The 20190-nt window shown below is 38.2% G+C and overlaps 3 protein-coding genes and 1 pseudogene across 15 annotated transcripts in view; 2 read left to right on the top strand and 2 right to left on the bottom strand.

Annotated features, from left to right (window-relative positions):
• The window catches only part of LOC129475042 (zinc finger protein 674-like), a 981285-nt gene that overhangs the window by 694312 nt on the left and 266783 nt on the right, over window positions 1-20190 (bottom strand).
• The window catches only part of CHST7 (carbohydrate sulfotransferase 7), a 219747-nt gene that overhangs the window by 30683 nt on the left and 168874 nt on the right, over window positions 1-20190 (bottom strand). The window lies entirely within an intron of this gene.
• SLC9A7 (solute carrier family 9 member A7) overlaps window positions 1-20190 on the top strand; it is a 155556-nt gene that overhangs the window by 17400 nt on the left and 117966 nt on the right. The window lies entirely within an intron of this gene.
• LOC129475053 (charged multivesicular body protein 5-like) lies at window positions 17024-17657 on the top strand (annotated as a pseudogene).

Raw genomic sequence — 20190 nt, 5'->3', positions numbered from 1 at the left:
TTTTGCCCATTTTTAAATTGTACTGTTGTTTTTCTTACTTTGGAGTTTCGAGTGTTCTTTATATACTTTAATGGAAGTACTTCATTAGATGTGTAATTTGCAAATATTCTCTCCTAGCTTTTGGGTTTTTTTTCTTTTCAGTATCTTATCCGTATCTTTTGGAGAGCAAAACTTTTAAATTTTGATGCAGTCCAATTTATCAACTTTTATTTTTCGTGCTTTTGGTGTCATGTCCAAAACTATATAATCCCAGGTTGAGAAGATTTTCTCCTATGTTTTCTCCTAAATGTTTTATGGTTTTGCATTTTATATTTAGATCTATGGTTTATTTTGAGTTAATGTTTGTAGAAGGTATGAGATTTAAGTTGAGATTTTTTATGTATGGATGTTCAATTGTTGCAATATTTTTGATGTTCTTTTGTTCCAAAAGATTGTTGTTGACAATCTTTTCTTCACTGAATTACTGTCACAACATTGTCAAAAATCAATTGTCCATATTTGTGTGGATCTATTTCCAGACTTTCTATTTTATTCCACTGATCTGTGTATCTAGCTCTTTGCCAATACCACACCATCTTTCTTACTGCAGTTTTATAGAGGGTCTTAAAATTGGGTAGTGTGAATCCTCCAACCTTACTCTTTCTCAAAATTGTTTTAGCTGTTCTAGTTCCTTTGCCTTTCCATATACATTTTAGAGTCAGATTGTCTCTACCTGCAGAATGTCTTGCTGGTACTTTGATTGGAATTGTGTTGAATCTGTTAGTCAATTTGAGGAGAATGGACATTGTTACTGTATTGGATTTTCTGATCCATGAACATCGTATTTCTCTGCTTAGGACTTCTTTTTTTTTTTTTTTTTGTGAGACAGAGTCTCGCTCTGTCGCCCAGGCTGGAGTGCAGTGGCACGATCTTGGCTCACTGCAGGCTCCGCCTCCCGGGTTCACGCCATTCTCCTGCCTCAGCCTCTCCGAGTAGCTGGGACTACAGGCGCCCGCCACCACGCCTGGCTAATTTTTTGTATTTTTAGTAGAGATGGGGTTTCACCGTGGTCTCGGTCTCCTGACCTCGTGATCCGCCCGCCTCGGCCTCCCAAAGTGCTGGGATTACAAGCGTGAGCCACCGCGCCTGGCCGAGGACTTCTTTATCTCAAAAATGTTTTATAGTTTCAATGTACAGGTCTTACATATATTTAATGGACTTATCCTTAAGTATTTCACATTTGTGGTGGTATTACATTTGATATTATTTTCATAATTTCAATTCCCAGTTGTTCATTGCTAATATATAGAAATACAATTAATTTTTATGTATGAGTCTTGTATCCTGTAACCTCACTAAACTCACTTGTTCGTTTTAGTAGCTTTTTTTTTTTTTTTGCTATTTCATACATAGACAATCATGTCATCTGTAAATAAGGACAGTTTTATTTCCTTCTTTGCAATCTGGATGACTTTGATTCCCTTTTTCTTGCCTAATTGCGTTGGTTAGAACCTCTAGTACAGTGTTGAATTAGAAGTGGTAGGGCCATAGTGGACATCCCTATCCTGTTACTCATTTTTGGAGAAAGCAAAGATTTTCACCATTAAAGCTAGCTGTAGGTTTTATTTATTTGTTTGTGGCTATTGTAAGCGGAGTTGCCTTCTTGATTTCTTTTTCCGCTAGTTCATTATAATGTATACATATACATATACAATGTATATGTTACAATATATGGTTGATATATAGAAATGCTACTGCTTTTTAATGCTGACTTTGTATGCTGCAAATAAACTGAATTTGTTTATATCTAAGAGTTTTTGGTGGAATCTTTAGGTTTTTCTAAATATAAGATTATGTCATTTGCCAAGAGGGATAATTTGACTTTTTTTCCAATTTGGATGCCTTTTACTTATTTCTCTTTTCTGATTGCTCTGGCCAGGAATTTCAGTACAATGTTGAATAAGAATGGTGAAAGTGGGCATCCTTGTCTTGTTCCAGTTCTTAGAGGAAAGGCTTTCAGCTTTTCCCCATTCAGTATGATGTTAGTTGTGGGTTTGTCATATATGGCCTTTAGGGAAGCTTTAATTTTATAAACGTGTTTGGATCTTTCTTGTTATTATAATCTCCATATACATACACTCTGTCCTTTGGTATTTATTTTTCTTGAACTGTGGACTTTGTGTGTGTGTCTGTGTGTTTATACAGTTAAGTACATTTAAATGTGTTTAAATACACATTTAAAACAAGCCTACCAATGGACTATCTTTTTCTAGTCTAGGACTCTGTCGACTGCTGTACATTTTTGCTGCTGAGAGAACTAGGGGGAAAGAAAAGATTGCATTCATTAATAGAGTAGGCTATAAATGAGCCAGAATGATTCTCCCCAGTGGTATGAATAAGACAATTGTCTATTTTCAATGACAGCGTTATGCTGAGTGTTTATGATGGCACTGAAGAGAGACACAGACAAGATGGTGATACTGTAGTGATTTTTATCCATTGTGGGAAAATCTGGTAAAGAGTCAAGGTCTGTTATGGCAGATGAAGTCCTCCCAGCAAAGTTGGGGAAAAAGAGACAGGTAGTTCAGGAGGAGACAACTGTTTACTAAGGCATTGGAAGAGCTGAGAAGCCAAACAGAGTGTGTTGAAGCAAGCTAAAGATGAGCAACAGCAGAAAGCTACTGTCATCCCTAGTGCTGACACAGGGAGAAGGTAGTATTACCAGAGCCCAGGAATGAGGTTGCCTGGCAAGAACAACTATTGTGAGGGCTGTTGGGACCTGGTCGGAGGGCTGTCTGATGAGAGCTTCAGCCATGGAGAACACATAGCCACCACCAGAGAGAGAGAGAGAGAGATGATAGGAGTCACTCCCCTCTCCCCTGTGACATGTGCAGAGTAAGAAAGGGCATAAAATCGATCCAAGGGCCAAGACTAGCATGAAGATCCTTCTTCAGATTGAATGCCTATTCTGGTGTGTAGTATATGCAATACCTACATACAATCTGGAAGGGAGGAAAAAAACTGTGTGGTCAGGGTCAAGAAGAACTAATATGTCTGTCACCAAACTCAGGGGGAAAGGAAATCAGGTATTGAGGCAGAAGCTGGAACTGCTGTGGTAATATATGCCTGAAGGATGGGGTGAGGTAATTATGACAAATTTCCCATTTAAAATATTAAGCATATGTGTCAAAAAACCTCACATCAGCTATTTTGTAAGCTTATCTGTCGTTGTTTTATTGAATTATTATATATTATTTAGGGAGAGGAAGTGGCGGTAGATATTGAGATAGAAGGAAGAACACTTTTTATAGTGTAAGTAACGTTGTAATTTAATATACACATTAATCTTTGTAGGCACAATGGTAGGTATTTCTGTAACAATGCCTTTTTTCAGAGAGCCACATTAACAGTGATACCCTGGTATCTTCAGGACCGTTTTTGATGAGTTTAGCCAGAGAAACTGCCCGGGGTGGGTACTAATCTCTGTGAATCAATGCTATTTGGTGTTTGTTTGTTTTGTTTTGTTTTGTTTTGAGATGGAGTCTTGCTCTGTCGCCCAGGCTGGAGTGGAGTGGCATGATCTCGGCTCATTGCAACCTTTGCCTCCTGGGCTCAAGCGATTCTTCTTTCTCAGCCTCCCGAGTAGCTGGGACTACAGGCACGTGCCACCACACCTGGCTAATTTTTGTATTTTTAGTAGAGATGAGGTTTTGCCATGTTGGCCAGGCTGGTCTCAAACTCCTGACTTCAGGTGATCCACCCGCCTTGGCCTCCCAAAGTACTGGGATTACAGGCGTGAGCCACCATGCCAGGCAACACTATTTGGTTTTATAGTAATGTGTCTTCAATTTCTATAATTCAGGCAGTTCTTGAAAAATTCCTAAATAGAATTGGGTTTCCGTAAAAGAGGACATTTCCACAGGAATCCTGTAATTAAGCCCTTGCTGGTATGGAGGGCTTGGCCTGGCCAGTGACACAAGGTCAAGGGATGATGTAAATTTGAGCAGTTTTTTCTGCTTCAAAAGGCCAAATGGACATCAAGCATTTATGTGTTACAAGAACATATAAGTTAACGAAAACAAGTTCTGTCTTTGAATTATAGCAACTCAGGTGAGACTATTAGTTATTTCAAATTGATCACAATTCTTGATTGAATATTAATACTATAGATTTCCAAACTTTTCTTTCTTTCTTTCTTTCTTTCTTTCTTTCTTTCTTTCTTTCTTTCTTTCTTTCTTTCTTTCTTTCTTTTCCTTCCTTCCTTCCTTCCTTCCTTCCTTCCTTCCTTCCTTCCTTCCTTCCTTCCTTCCTTCTTTCTTTTCCCTTCTCTTCTCTTCTCTTCTCTTCTTTTCTTTTCTTTTCTTTTCTTTTCTTTCACAGGGTCTCTGTTTCCTAGGCTGGAGTGCAGTGGTGTGATCTCTGGTCACTGCGGCCTTCACCTCCTGGGCTCAAGTGATCCTCCCACCTCAACCTCCCAAGTAGCTGGGACTATAGGTGCATGCCACCACACTTGCTAGTTTTTTTTTTTAATTTTGTGGAGATGAGGTCTCACTATATTGCCCAGGCTGGTTTCGAATTTCTGGGCTCAAGTGATCCTCCCACCTCAGTCTCCCAAAGTGCTGGAATTACAGGCATGAGCCACTGCACCCAGCCCCAAATTTTCTGTGTATGACTGATTAACAAAATATTCAGTGAGTTATTACCTAATGCATTGTAATTTGCTTGATGCAATTTTTCAGTATTTCAAATATCCAGTCCTTGTGGGAAAAGGCTGATAAAACTTGAAATACTAGTAAACAGACTTCTGGTTTCAGCCTAGATATGTGACATGCAGAGCTGTCATCCTTACAACAAGAAAAAGCTGGACAAATGGAAAATTAATAACTTTTCCTGAACCTAGGAAAGAAATGGAGATTTCAGGGCAAATGATTAACCCAAAATCAGGAGAGAGACAGGTACCACTGAAGAAAGAAACAGGACCTGAACATTTGCTTACTTGGGATAGATACTGTTGAATGGCATATAAACCAGTAAGAAGATTAAACCAGAAATTTGTAATGAATTGCTCAAAGTTGGGGGCCACAGATATAGGGGTTTCTCACCCTCTTACAGGCATTTCCTCCAGGATTCCTGCCAAATACTCACAGGGAAGATCAGGGAGAATCCTGAGAAAGTTTTCCCTGTGTCTTGGCTGGGGTAGAAGAACAAAAGCCACTGCCAAAATCTGCCTAGATATTTCTCCGTCTGCCTAAGGAACAAAAGTCTTAATCTGCAGGAAGAAAGTAGCAGAAAGTGAGAGTACTGGTGGAAACCCACTGTAATTGGGGAAGGAGAAGAGGAAAAAGAAAGAAGCTCTACATTCTTGGGAAAGGAAATGAATGCCTGGTAGGCCTGGCATTGCGTTTGGAGGAGGATCAGGAATGCTTATGAAAGCCACAACCCCAAGACCCAGGTTCACAGTATCTGCATAATATTGCAAATTAATCAGAATATCAGAGAATACCCCCATTTCTCACCTCCCTGCTACAAAGCTAACAAGCATCAAATAAAAATAACAATGGAATAAGGCCTGGGGAGCTGCAAGAGAGAGATTCTCTCTGGGGAGCAGTACAAAAACTTAAAAGTCAAGTATGGAGACCCAAAGCCAAGTGAGGGGAAGACATTGAGAAAAACCTTGTGGCAAATTGCCCAATGCCATAAAAACAAGCTATCAGTACAGGAATATGAAGGCTCCTGAGGCCCTGAGCATAACCATGGAAACAATAATCTTCAAACCTAGCCCACCTCCTAATTATATTAATACAAACCTGAATGCTAAAGGCCTATCAGAAAAAAAGTTGTACTCATCTTCAAGTATAAAAAATATTTACCTCAGTACCATTTTGATACAAAATATCTGACCATCAGAAATACATTACAAGACCAAAAAGGCAAGAAAAGGCAAGAGACAAAGCAATCACCAGAACTAGGCTCATGTATGACACAGATGTTGGAACTATCAGAGAATTTTTTTTAAACTATGATTAATATTTTTGAAGCTCTAATGGAAAAAGTAGATAACATGCAAGATCAGATAAGTAATTTTAGGACAGAGGTGGAAAATAAAAGAAAAAATCAAATTCAAATGCTAGAAACAAAAAATACAGTAACAAATGAAGTAGACTGTGGACTGTAAGAGTCAATGAACTTAAAGATATTGGAAGGCAAAGAGTGAAATTATCAGAACAGAATATCCAAGGGAAGAGTAACAATGTCAAATGGTCTAACATTCACATAATTGGAATCTTGGGAGGAAGAGAGAGAATGAGAATGGGACAGAAATATTAGAAGAAATAATAGCTGAGAGTTTTCCAAAATTAGTGACAGATGCCAAACCACAGATCCAAGAACTTTAGAGAACACCAAGCAAGATAAATACCAAAACAATAAACAGATATCCAGGCATATCACATTTGAACTGCTTAAAACTAAAGACAAGGCCAGGCGCAGTGGCTCACGCCTGTAATCCCAGCACTTTGGGAGGCCGAGGCAGGTGGATCACAAGGTCAGGAGATCAAGACCATCCTGGCTAACATGGTGAAACCCTGTCTCTACTAAAAATACAAAAAATTAGCCAGGCTTGATGGCAGGCACCTGTAGTCCCAGCTACTCGGGAGGCTGAGGCAGGAGAATGGCATGAACCCAGGAGGTGGAGATTGCAGTGAGCCGAGATCACGCCACTGCACTCCAGCCTGGGCGACAGAGCAAGACTCCATCTCAAAAAAAAAAAAAAAAAACACCTAATGACAAGGTGTCTGGGTGCGGGGAGGGGGCAGGGGGAGGATTGGGGGAGGAAGCGCTATATACAGAGGACAAGGATAAGAAATACAGCAGACTTTTCAGTAAAAGACCATGCAAGCAAGAAGACAGTGGGGTAGCTTCTTTCAAGTGTTGACAGAAGAAATTGTCAACCCAGAATTCTATATCCAGTGAAAATGTCCTTCACAAATGAAGAAGAAAAAAGACTTTTTGAGACAAACAAAAACTGAGGGAATTTATTGCCAGCAGACCCACTCTACAAGAAATGTTAAAGGAAATTCTTCAGGCAGAAAAAAGATGATATAATTTGGAAAACTGGATCTACAAAAAGAATCAAAGAATGTCAGAAATGAAGTAAGTGAAGATGAAATCTTTTAAACATTTAATTGTTCTAAAAATAAGTGATTTTTAAAAAATGAAATTTATAACAATGTGTTGTGTGTTTATAGCATATGTAAAAGTAAAATGTATGACAACAATGGCACACAGATGGGAGAGAGGAATTGGTAAAATACTGTTATAGGGTCCTATGCTCCTTGTGAAGTGGCTATATTATTTGAACTCAGATTATTTAAAAACATATTGTAAACCCTAGGATAGCTATTTAAAAAGTTAAAAAAGAGGTATAAATAATAAGTCAATAGAGGTGATAAATTGAATAATAAAAAAATGCTCAATAAAACCCAGAGAAAGCAGAAAAAAGAGGAAAAAAGGAACAAATTGATCAAATAGAAAACAACTAACAAGATAGTAAATTTTGACCCTCCATATAAATAGTTGCTTTAAATGTGAAAATGTGAATCATCTAAAAGACAGAGATTATCAGATTGGATTAAAAAAAGCAGACACAATTTATAAGCTGTCTACAAAAAAAAGCCCACTTTAAATATAAAGACATAGATACATTATGCTAAATGAAAGAAGTCATGCACAGAAGATCAGCCACTGTGCGGTTTCATTTATATGAAATGTTTAGAAAGGGCAAATATATAGAAACAAAGTAGGTTAATGGTTGCCGAGGGCTGGAGGTGGAAAACTGGTATTTACTGTTAATGGATACCAGGGATCTTACTGGAGTGATTGTGTTGATGGTTGCATAACTTGTTAAATTTACTAAAAATCATTGAATTGTATGCTTAAATTGAGGGAATTTTGTGGCATGTGAATTATAACTCAATAAAATTGATTTAAAAAAAAACAGTAAGTGTGGTGATGCAAAAAAAATGACTGTGGCCAGTTTGGCCATTTCTTGTAGAAGAGTCTCAGCCACCTGAAGGCTTCCAGATCCTTAATAACTTATCAGGTCCCTGCCAGCACAGGGAACATCATAGACTTGTCAGCAATTAAAGGAACAAAAGTAATGAAGATTTACATTAAAAAATGAGTGTGAAATAATGACATTCCCAGATAAACAAAGACTGAAATGTTAATGTCTGTTCATTTTTGCTTCAGTGATTTGGTATTCTGTTTTTAGATGTGTCCACTTTAATAATTTTTATATCTTCCTGATGACATTATGATGAAGGGCCTTTCCGTCTATAATATTTATTGTCTAAAGTTTATTTCATCTGATATAAATGTAGTTACTCTAGTGCTTTTATGATTGGTGTTACCTGGCATATGTTTTCCAGTCCTTTTACTCTCAACGTATGTGTGTGAGTGTGTGTGTGTGTGTGTGTGTGTTTTAATCTACAGCAATGGTTCTCAACTGGGCAATTTAGCCCCCTTGTGACATGTGACAATAGCTGGAAATATTTTTGGTTGTCATACCTGCATGGCAGCTACTGACATCTAATGAATAAAGGCCAGGGCTACTACTAAATATCCTATGATGCACAGGAGAGCCCTTACAACAAAGAATTATCCAGCCTGAAATTTCAGTGGTGCTAAGGTTGAGAAGCCCTGATCTAAAATGTGCCTCTTTTAAATAGCATAAAGTGGAATCTTGGGTTTTTCCCCAGTGTGACAATTGCTGCCTTTTGATTGCAGTGTTTAGTCCAGTCCCATTTAATGTAAGTATTTGTATGGTTGGATTTATATCTGCAATTTTGCTATTATTTTCTATATATTTCATGTAAGTTTTGATTCTTTGTTTCTTTTTCACTGCCCTCCATGTGTATGGGAGAGATAGTACTAGTTTACCATTTTAATTCCTTTGTGTTTTTTCCACTATATTTTTGAGTTAGTTTCATAGTGGTTGCTCTAGGGATTACAATAGTCATCTTAACTTAATCTCAATCTACTTTAGTGTGATGCTAATTTAATTCCAGTAAAATATTGAAACTTTCTTTGATTCTAGCTCCATGACCGCATCCCTCCATCATGCTAGTATCGTAAAATATGTATCATCTATGTAAGCTACAACCCTAACAATACAGCATTGTAATTATTGTTTAATTCAGTTTTATGTCTTTTTAAGAGTTTAGAGAAGAGAAAAAGGTATATATGTGTATAGTGTTTTATAGTTACTCATATTTTTACATTTTCCAGTGCTCTTAATTTCTTTGTGTGGCTTTGAGTCATTGTCTAGTATCATTTCCTTTTACCTAAAAGACTTCCTTTAGTATTTCTTGTAAGGTAGATCTGCTAGCAACAAATTCTTTGCTATAGATAGCAGCAAATAGTCTTTTTTGGGTTTGTAACATGTGTATATAGCCCTTAATAATGTATTGTTTAGTCTTGCCTATTTTTGTACTTCCTGAGTCTTTTTTGCCAATATTTTAAAAATGTTGAGTAGTTAATACATTTACATGGTCTATATATAAAAGCAAATTTAAAAGGGACAGATTGAAAAGGTATACCTCACCCCCAACTCTCCATTTCTCCTTAACATTGTAGTAACCACTTTTCTTAGTTGTTTGTCATTTCAGTGTTTCTTTATACAAATAAAAGCAAATACAAATATATGTGCTAATTTCCACCTTTTCTCTGACAAAAGGTAGTATACCATGTGTCCTGTACTGTACCTTGTGTTTTTCATTTGATTTGTCCTAGAGATTTTGCCATATTAGTACGAAGAGGTATTCCTCATTCTTTTCTTTCATAGCTGTGTGGTATTCTATTGTTTGGATGTACCATAATTTAGTCCTTTGTTGGTGGGCCCTAGGGTTGTTTCTTATAGTAATCAAACAATACTGTAGCGGGAAACCTTGAGCATCTTATGTATGTGCGGGTGTATTTGTAGAATAGATTCCTGGGAGTGGGACTGTTAGATTAAAAGGTATATGCATTTGCAATTTTAGATGACATTGCCAGATTCTTCTCATTAGAAATTGTAGCATTTTTTACTTCCTCCACAATATATGAAAGTGCTTATTTCCCCATCTTCTTGCCAACAGGGTGTGTTATCAAACTTTTGGATCTTTTTTTTTTTTTTCTTGAGACAGTCTCAATCTGTCGCCCAGACTGGAGTGCAGTGGTACGATCTTGGCTCACTGCAACCTCTGCCTCCCGGGTTCAAGCGATTCTCTTGCCTCAGGCTCCCGAGTAGCTGGGATTATAGGTGCCCACCACCATGCCCGGCTAATTTTTGTATTTTTAGTAGAGATAGGGGTTTTACCATGTTGGCCAGGCTGGTCTCAAACTCCTGACCTCAGGTGATTCTCCCGCCTCAGCCTACCAAAGTGCTGGGATTACAGGCATGAGCCACTGTGCCCAGCCAAACTTTTAGATTTTTGTAAGTATGAGGGAATGATGTCTCAGCGTCATTTTATTTTATTTTTTATTTTTTTGAGACAGGCTGGAGTGCAATGGCACAATCTCAGCTTACTGCAACCTCTGCCTCCTGGGTTCAAGTGATTCTTATGCTTCAGCCTCCCTCTCGAGTAGCTCGGATTACAGGCGCCTGCCACCATACCTGGCTAATTTTTTTTTTTTTTTCAGTAGAAACGGGGTTTCTCCATGTTGGCCAGGCTAGTCTCAAACTCCTGACCTCAAGTGATCCGCCCGCCTCAGCCTCCCAAAGTGCTGGGATTACAGGCGTGAGCCACCACACCCAGCCCTCAGTGTCATTTTAATTTGCATTTCTCTTATAAGTAATGATGAATATCTTCTTAAAAGTTTAAGGGCCATTCGTATTTTTTTTTTCTGTGAATTGCCTACTTATATTCTTTGTCTATTTTTTTTCCCATGGGCTTGTCTTTTTTCTTGAGTCCTAGGAGTTTTTTGTATATTATAGAGATTAGCCCTTTATCTGTGATGAATTGCAAATATTTTTTCATTTTTTCCTTTTTAGCTTTGCTTATTTATTTCCTCCTTCTTAGAAGTTTGTTGTTATAACTATCAAGTGTTCAGAATCTTCAATTTTTTTATTTTTAAATTTTTATTAAATTTTTATTTTTTAGAGACAAGGTCTCTGTCATCCAGGCTGGATTGCAGTGGTATAATCATAGCTCACTGTAATCTCAAACTCCTGGGCCCAAGCAGTCCTCCTGCCCCAGCCTCACAAATAGCTAGAACTACAGGTGCACACCACCACACCTGGCTAATTTTAATTTTAATTTTTTTTAATTTTTTATATGGGGTATGGCTATGTTGCCCAGGCTGCCCTTGAACTCCTGGCCTCAAGTGATCCTCCCACCTTGGCCTCCCAAAGTGCTGGGATTACAGGCATGAGCCACTATACCTGGCCCATTTTTTTTTAAGATGCCTGGACCTTATCATTAGAAAGATATTCCCCACCAAATGGCTACCAAATTGTCCCAACACCAGTGACTAAAATGTCCATATTGACCCCACTGGTTTGAGATGCCTTCTCTTTCATCCACTGACTACCTGTATATATTTCTGGACTTTCTGTTCTGGTCCATTGGTATTTCTCTATTCATGAATTAATACCACAGTACCAATTGTTATGGACCTTAGAGTATATTTTAAAATCTGGTAGGGCTAGTGGCTTCTCATTGCTTTTTTTCCCCCTGAGTCTTCCTGGTTCTTCTTGTTTGTTTAGTTTTGTGTATGACTCTAAAATTAGCTTTCCTATTTTCTGTCCAAATGCCTATTGGTATTTTTATTAGATAGCATTGGATTTATGAGTCGAAGTGGGAGAATCATTTTTATGATGTTGATTCTTCCTATTCAAAGATCTCCTGCGACTTTCCATTGGTTAAAGCCTTTTGTGTTCTTCTGGAGTGTTTTTGAGTCTTCCACTTAAGTTTTGTACATTTCTTAAGTTTATTCCTGGATATTTTATATTTTTGGTACTATTATAAACAAGGTCTTCTCATCCATTTTATATATATATATTTTTGTTTTGTTTTGTTTTGAGACAGTCCTGCTCTGTTGCCCAGGCTGGAGTGCAGTGGTGTGATCCAGGCTCACTGCAGCCTTGACCTCCTGGGATCGAGCAGTCCTCCCACCTCAGCCTCCTGAGTAGCTGGGACTACAGGCATGCACCACTCTGTCCAGCTAATTTTATTCATTTTTTGAGAAGACAAGTTCTCACTTTGATTCCCAGGGTAGTCTTGAACTTTTGAGCTCTGGTGATCCTCCTGCCTTGGCTTCCCAAAGTGCTGGGATTACAGGCATGAGCCACCACACCCAGCCTTATCCATTATATCTTTAACCTCTATTGTTGTTCTAGATTTCCTTCATTTTCTTTTTTAAAAAAGATTTTGCTTAGCTCCATTTTTTTTTCATTTTTTATTCTCATTTTCATAGCCCAGGATGTTTTCTTAAAATTTTCAAGTGATTCTTACTGTATTTCTGTCTTACAATGAATTATCTTGAAAATTAATGTAAGAAATCAACATTGTGAAGATTGATTAGGATTTCTAGTGTAAATGTTGGGTGTAATGGTGAGTTTATCATAAGTCCTTAAAGGTATGAAGGCTGAACCCCAGAGTGTATTTTGACATTGGTTTAGTGAAGGCAGGCTGAGCATGAACCAGAACTTGAAACCGTGAAAGTTAACAGATTAGCTACTGAATAACTATTTTAGCTAAATGTTGAATGGCAAGGGTTAAAAATAAATATTTGTCCAAACCAAAATATCACTAACTTAGAATGAACCTCTGAGTTAAATAAATCTGAAATTTTATTCAGAAATATATTATTATTGCAATTTTATTAAAAATTTCAGGAATCATCTTTTTAAAGTTTGACATTGAAGGCAAGAGATAATTTCTTTTCTTTCTTTCATTCTTTTTTTTTTTTTTTTTTTTTTTTTATGGAGTCTCGCTCTGTCGCCCAGGCTGGAGTGCAGTAGCGTGATCTTGGCTCACTGCAACCTCTGCCTCCCTGGTTCAAGCGATTCTCTTGCCTCAGCCTCCCGAGTAGCTGGGATTGCAGGCACCCACCACCACGCCCAGCTAATTTTGTATTTTTAGTAGAGATGGAGTTTCGCTGTGTTGGTCAGGCTAGTCTTGAACTCCTGACCTCAGGTGATCCACCCACCACGGCCTCCCAAAGTGCTGGGATTATAGGCATAAGCCACCACGCCCAGCCAGCAAGAGATAATTTCTCGGCACCATCAGTTGCTAGATTGCATGTGAGTTCATTAGATTGTATGTATGTCATACGAAAGAGATAACTAGAAATTAAATGCAACTCTAAAAGTTTGTTTTGCAATATTATAAATGTTAATGCACCAAACAATTCTACAAAGACTAGAATTATGTTATAATCTTATATCTATTATTGTATCTTGTATTGTTACTTAAATTTTTAGGTGTTTATTGGCTTAACCAAATATATTGTTTTTCCTTAAGTTATTTAATTATTGCACTCTTCATTAATTCACTCAAATATTCACTGGCTGTTTACCTATTTTTTAATGTATTCCCTTTTTAAAAGCCAGGTTTATTGAGGTATAATTTACATACAACAAAATTCATTTCTTTCAAATACACAGTTCAATGAGTTTTGACACTGCATACACTTGTGTAACCACCACCAAAATCAAGATAATAGAACATTTCTGTCCCCCTGGAAATCTGCTTTTGCACAACATGCCCTTCTCCTACCCTAGCTCTTGGCAACTACTGATCTGTTTTCTGTCTCTATAGTTTTGCCGTTTTTAGAACATCATATATTAGATAACCTTTTGTTTTCTAGCTTCTTTCACTTAGCATAATGCTTTTGAGATTCATCTGTGATGTAATGTGTATCAATAGTTTGTTCCTTTTTTATTGCTGAGTAATATTCCATTGTCTGGATATATCACAGTTTACTTATATATTCACCATTCATTGAACATTTGGGTTGTTTTCAGTTATGAGTTATTATAAATAAAGCTGCTATGAACATTTGCTTACATGTCTTTGTGTGAGCACGGGTTTTCATTTCTGTTGGAATAAATACCCAAGGTGAGATTCCTTGGTTGCATGGTAAGTGTATGTTTAACTTTAAAAACCTGGCAATCATTTTTAGAAGATCTGAACATTTTTCATTTCCATCAGCAATGTAGAAGCTTTTCAGTTGTTCCACACCTTTACCAACTTTTGTTATTTAGGAATTTTAAATTTTATCAGTTCTAGTGTGAAATGGTATCTTACTGTTTTAATTTGCATTTCCCTACCGACTAATAATGTTGAACATCTTTTCTTATGCCTATTTGCCATCCATATATCCTCTTTGAAGTCTCTGTACTTGTTTGCCCATTTTAAATTTATCTTTTTTTGTCTAATGGAGTTGTGTATTTTATATTTTCTGGATACCAATCCTTCGTCAGATAAGTAGTATGCAGTATTTTCTACCTGTCTGTGGCCTGTCTTTTCATTTCCTGAACTGTGTCTTTTGAAGAACAGAAATTTTAAGTTTTTGATAAAGTCCTGTTTATCAGTTATTTTTTCCTTTATGGTTTGTGCTTTTTGTGTTTATCTTAATACATTCTTAATAGGTTAACTATTTTGTATATCAAATTAACAGCTCTCACAGTCATTAATTGGTACTTTATTCTTACAGTAATAAAGATAAATATATCTCTCAAGAGATTAATACAATTTTTACTCCATCTTACATATAGACTTAATAAATACAAATGGTACACTTTTTCATATAACTCAGATTGTTATGCTGTTCACTGTGCCATCATGCAATAATTGGTCACTAACAGTTAAGGGATACCAAAAATGATATTGCAGGAGACGTTCAGTTACTTCTGAAGATCAGAGATGATTTTTGCCTAAGTCAAACTTTGCGATATCCCTAATTTACATTGGCTGGTTCTTTGTGTTTATTTTGGCATTAAGTACAGATTTAAATCTTTCCATGAAGAGACTCAAGCACAATCATAATTTTTCACAAGACTAAGTCATGTGCTGGCTACCCAAGCATTTGCTGACTATTTGTTGTACAGGGAGACAGGTCCTACTCACAAGGATGGCTATGGGAACATTATGCAAAGGGAGTTATTAAGAAATTAGCTTTGTGATCCCTCTGGGGTATCTTCCTCCTGCTATGGAATCAAGAGAGTGGTTTGGATGAGGCTTGTGGCCTTTAACATTTCATGTGTATAAGGATCACTGTCATCCAGACATCGGAACTTTTAAAATTCCATGACTTTCCTTCACTGTACCAGAGTAATTGTGACCCAGCTTCATTTGCTTAAATGCAGTTAAGGTTTTGCTGAATTTTTAGTGTTTAAGAGATTGCGTTGGGGTACCAGGTGATAAGAGAAAATAAAAGGTTTCTGCCCCTGAGTTGACACTCTAGAGTGTAACACAACTGTGCACAGTGAGCCAAAGGGTGAGGCAGGCTGTGTGGCTGAGTTTAGGGTATGTGGGGATCAGTTGTAGGAGATGAGACAGGAAACATATTCAGGCAATAGATTGTGGGGGACCTTGATTGCCCTTTTGGGGCCCAAGGCTTCATTCCATTAAAAAGTGAATTGGCATTCATGAGTGAAGGCTTGGGCTGATTTAGGCCTACCTGAGAGTGACCCTGGCCTCCTATGCTCTATGTCGTTGAAAACAGTAAGAGTGAAGATAATTGGGGGATGTTGCACCTGCCTTGGTTGTCACATGGAGCTGCCCCTCCACTGGGAAGCTGTAAATTGGCATGGGGACATTTGGTATGCCTGAGGGTGGTATAAAAGATTGACAGGAAAAGGGGCTGTGTTTTTTTTCATCAACAAAATCCACAAACATCTTGCCTATCATCCGTGGCAGTCATACATGACCTGTGTGGATGAGGGGCAGAAGTAAGTGTAGACTTGGGTAGCTGCTGGGCCTCCCATTGAGATGGAGCTGCGGTCCCTGATGGGTTTCCTCTCCTGTGTCCTAATATAAAGGTAAGTAAATAAGTAAATATTGTATTAAATGGAAACCGGTGTGTGTCTTGGGGCTCTGGTTGCCGCTTGATCTCATCACCATAGCTGTGCCACTGCACTGACACCTTGAAATGGAAGGTTAGCATTACAAACTGGGCTAACTGGACTTGTGTTGGGGATGCCGGAGATCTGAATGGGGGTTAGAGCAATGATAAGGTGAGTATAGGGAGGATCATCTGCCTTCAGGACAGACACTGAGACTCCTCTCAGCAGTTCTGGCACATGGTCTGGGGAAGAAGGAAGAACAGAACTTCCAACTTTAGCTCTGGTGAGAGGTCTGAATGGGGCCGGAGGCTCTTCTTAACTGTTTAAACATTTTAAAAGTTTTTATTTTAAATAACAAAATTTAACAGTGCTTATATATGCCAGGCACCATTCCAGGCATTTTATTTTATTTATTTTTATTATTTTGTTTTTGAGACAGGGTCTTGCTCTGTTACCCAGGCTGCAATGCAGTGGTGTGATCATGGCTCACAGCAGCCCCAGTGTCCTGGGCTCAAACGATCCTCCCAACTTTGGCCTCCCAAAGTGTTAGGATTGCAGGAGTGAGCCATGGCTCCTGGTCCATTCCAGACATTTTATAAATATTAACTCATTTAATTCTTCTAACAACTCAATACCATTTATAGTTTCCTGAGGAGAAAATTGAGGCACAAAGAAGTTGAGGGACTTGCCCAGGTCATGTAGCTTAGTAAATGGTGAAGCTGAGCTTTGAATCCAGGCAGTCTGCCTCTAGACTCCCTGCTCTGAACCCTTCTGATTCCTATAGCTTCTCTTCCCCATTCTTCCTTGTAAGTAATAAGCGGTTTATGGTTTTGCTCCAGTGTTTGGGTTTCTTTGCAGCCGCTCAAGATCAACCAATTCTTCGGGAAAGCGAAACCCAAGGCTCCACTGCCCAGCCTGACTGACTGCATTGACACGGTGGACAGCAGGGCAGAATCCATTGACAAGATTTCTCGATTGGATGCTGAGCTAGTGAAGTATAAGGATCAGATCAAGAAGATGAGAGAGGGTCCTGCAAAGAGTATGGTTAAGCAGAAAGCCTCACGAGTTTTAAAGCAAAAGTGGATATATGAGCAGCAGGGCAACCTTGCCCAATAGTCATTCAACATGGAACAAGCCAATTATACCATCCAGTCATTGAAGGATACCAAGACCACGGTTATTGCTATGAAACTGGGAGTAAAGGAAATGAAGAAGGCATACAAGTAAGTGAAAATCGACGAGGTTGAGGATTTACGAGACCAGCTAGAGGATATGATGGAAGATGCAAATGAAATCCAAGAAGCACTGAGTCGCAGTTATGGCACACCAGAACTGGATGAAGATGACCTAGAAGCAAAGTTGGATGCACTGGGTGATAAGCTTCTGGCTGATGAAGACAGTTCTTATTTGGATGAGACAGCATCTGCACCTGCAATTCCGGAAGGTGTTCCCACTGATACAAAAAACAAGGATGGAGTTCTGGTGGATGAATTTGGATTGCCACAGATCCCTACTTCATAGATTGGCGTCATTCAAGTATATCTTGTAAAACAAACACATATTATGGGACTAGGAAATATTTATCTTTCCAAATTAACAAAACAGATTTACGTTTCCTTTCTTTGAAGGAAAGTTTAATTACATTGCTCTTTTATTTTTTCCATTAGGAGACTCATTGTTTGGGAAATGCTTTTTTTGTACTAAAATTTGATAAAATTTGATTCCTTTTTTTCTTATGAAAATTGAACTTAGTTTAAAAGTATCTTTGGCTTGTATGACTTGTTTTCATTCATTAGTAATAATTTGAAATAAAACTAAGGAAATGGAATGTTAAAAATCTATGACACTGTAACTCTGCAGTCTCAAAATGACCTGATAAACTGATAAGACAAAGATGAGATTATTGGGGCTGTTCATATTATGTTTCAGAACCATTTTCTATTGTGGTATTATAGGTTGGTTAAAGTGATAGCTTTTTTGATGGGTTTTGTTGTGTCTTGTGAACAAATCATTACTGTGTCCAATATTGGAATGGAGTTATCACTACTGTATCATGAGTGGGTATTTTTATTCTATGGTTTCCTCAGTATTACATCTTCACTTGTATCAATAATGAATATTTCTTGATATTTAATGTATAGGACATTTATACTCAATAAATATTTTTCATAAGGATATAATTTTAATGATATCACTTCAGCTTAAAACCTCTACTGCGGAAACCAAGTTTAATAGAATTGTAATGTCATTTTAGCTTATAACTCCACTACAGAAACCAAGTTAACCATTGTGAGGAAAGAGCAAGGAACAATCTGGGCTTGGGCCCTGGGTCTACCATTTACTAACTACTGAGTAGTCTATTCAACTTCACTAAGCTTCTGTTTCCTTATTAGTAAAATCGTGCTTATCTCATAGAGCTTTTGTGAGGAGTAATTGAGGTAATGGTCATAAGTACCTTGTTAACCACAACGGGCTATTCTCATATGAAGGACTGTTAACAATAAAAAAGCACTGCTTCAAAAAAAAAAAAAAAAAACCGGAATTAATCGTTTTTAAAATGTCATTGTTTGTTGCTGCTGTTGTTGTTTTGAGAGGGAATCTCACTCTGTTGCCCAGGCTGGAGTGCAGTGGTGTGATCTCAGCTCACTACAACCTCTGCCTCCTGGGTTCAAGCAATTCTCCTGCCTCAGCCTCTCAAGTAACTGGGGCTACAGGTGTGCGCCATCACACCCAGCTACTTTTTTTTGTACTTTTAATAGAGATGAGGTTTCACCATGTTGGCCAGGCTGGCCTTGAACTCCTGACCTGAAGTGATCCACTCCCCTCAGCCTCCCAAAGTGCTGGGATTACAGGCATCAGCCACTGTGCCCAGCCAAAATGTCATTGTTGATGACTGAGTCAGAACACTCACACAGGTTACAGCTGCACAGGGTGACACCACTGGGCAGTTTCCAGGAAGCATGGATTCCTTATGGTGTGCGCAGGTGAATATAGCACCTGCCCTTTGGCTTGTACCCCTGTCCTGCATACCAAGGAAGGCCTATGCTATGGTTTTAGGGCCTCATATCACATTTCTTGACCCCCTTTGCTACTGAGACAGTCCCCTCTCCAAAATTCTTGGGGTTGGAAGGTGTATTTCCCCCTCCTCTTGGCATCCTTGACAGGGTCCATGGCTTTGATGCTCCTGTAGTCTCCTACTTTGCCTTTCCATAGGAGAGCGAGTAAATTTTCTTTGGGAGGAAACCCAGGCAAGTCTGAACAATGAGTGTGCATTTGGGGCTGACTCTGGGATTCAGACATTGCTTTGTGGTGGTGTTTTTGCTTTCTTTTCTTTTCTTTCTTTTTTTTTTTTTTTTTTTTTTTTTTGTAGAAATCTTGTTGCCAATACACCACGGGCTGCCCCACTCAGACACATTAGTCATAGCAAAAGAAGCAAATCATTCCTTTTTGAAGATGAGCCTTATATTACATGAATCATTATATTAATCCTTACATGAAGTCCACCTGTTATATGTGGTGGTGATTGTATTTTGTCCATATTTCTTTTGCTGGGTGGGGAGATCAACTGTAGCTTTTTCATCCTGATTTTCATTCCTTGCTACAAAGCAGTGATTTGGTTTCTAGGTCGGCATTGTAAGGAGCCTAATGCTTTGTCACAGTACTCCAGCTCCTCACACTGCTGGCTGAACAGAGGCTGCTAAAATAGGTTGATCAAGTTGTGTTTTTCATTGTCATATTTTGCACCAAATGAAGCATGACACATCCCACTCTGTGACAGAAGCTGTGAGTGACAATTGGTTCCGTGTGGTGACCTAAAATGACAGAACGTTACCTGCTGCTTACTAAGGAAGAATCTTCTGGAGGTTTTCCCTGTATCTCTGCTTGGAGCCCACAATAGAACTTGTGTATGGCATCTAATAAATTGCAATCCCAGTGTGACAAAGACCTGCAGGCACAGAGAAGAAATAACTTGGTCACATAAAGTTTTGGAGTTCTCAAATCACTCATTTAATGTTATTTTTAAACATCCATCTCTCATTTGGTTACTTTAATAGTCCAATTCTTTATGTGTAATACAGAAATCAAATATCATAAATGGGATTGATAAAGGTCCTTCTTTGCCTCATGGAATTTTAGTTTTTACAAATAACCTTAGAATA

Source organism: Symphalangus syndactylus, chromosome X, assembly GCF_028878055.3.
Source record: "Symphalangus syndactylus isolate Jambi chromosome X, NHGRI_mSymSyn1-v2.1_pri, whole genome shotgun sequence".
Lineage (NCBI taxonomy): Eukaryota > Metazoa > Chordata > Mammalia > Primates > Hylobatidae > Symphalangus > Symphalangus syndactylus.
The sequence above is the reverse complement of the archived record's forward strand: the minus strand, read 5'-3'. Positions and strand labels throughout refer to the sequence as shown.